We start from the raw sequence: 845 nt of genomic DNA on the forward strand, positions 1-845 counted from the left end.
AACTTTTCAATGCTATAAATGAAGCATTGACCGAGAAATATACGTATGGATATCGAATTCCTTACTTGATTTAATTTTTAAACTAGATTACTAAAATTGATGTTTAATTTCAGGATTAACATGAAAAAACTGCAACAGTTATATAATGATCGACCACATTCACCTCTCGAAACAGCAGTTTACTGGACCGAGTATGTAATAAGAAATAAAAACGAATCGAAAGAACTATTAAAAAGTCAAAAGGTTCACTTAAATTTTTATCAATCGCATTTAATTGATATATCTGTTGCTTTTCTCATCCCACCTATTATGACGATATATATTATACAATGGACAATGAAACGTCTAAGGAAGCATTAAGTGAATTATCACTGATTGTTGTAAAGGGTTGTGATTGTTTCATTTGTTCATTTTTTATATACGATTTTAATTTTGTTTCGTATCTATTCTAGACCTAGTTTATTTTAAATGAAAAACCCACTCAGAAATTTGTTACAACTAAATGCTATAGAATATTAATTTACTAAATAAAAAAAATTAATCACATAAAAATACAGAATTTTTCTTCTTGTTATACCTACCTAGTGAATAATATGACCATTTATATTAAGCCCAATAAGAACATTTGATTAGTTGATATTTGGATAGACTACAGAGCTTTGACATGGATACCGTCTTATTACTTTTCCACATATCTATATTTTGGTAAATTGGTTGTTACTTTTTTATGATTGAACAGTGTACACCGAGGTCCGAAAACAAAAAACTTATAAATCAATTAAAATATACGTGGTAATAGACGATAGGTAACTAAATAATTTCGTTAATTATAGAGCTAAAACAAT

The 845-nt window shown here is 27.3% G+C and overlaps 1 long non-coding RNA gene across 1 annotated transcript; it reads left to right on the forward strand.

Moving 5' to 3' along the window:
- LOC115034689 lies at positions 1-206 on the forward strand. The gene is made up of 2 exons (XR_003840007.1): positions 1-43; positions 114-206. It is a non-coding gene; the product is annotated as an uncharacterized LOC115034689 (long non-coding RNA).
- Positions 207-845: the final 639 nt, after the last annotated feature.

Source organism: Acyrthosiphon pisum, unplaced genomic scaffold (assembly GCF_005508785.2).
Source record: "Acyrthosiphon pisum isolate AL4f unplaced genomic scaffold, pea_aphid_22Mar2018_4r6ur Scaffold_20618;HRSCAF=21595, whole genome shotgun sequence".
Classification (NCBI taxonomy): domain Eukaryota; kingdom Metazoa; phylum Arthropoda; class Insecta; order Hemiptera; family Aphididae; genus Acyrthosiphon; species Acyrthosiphon pisum.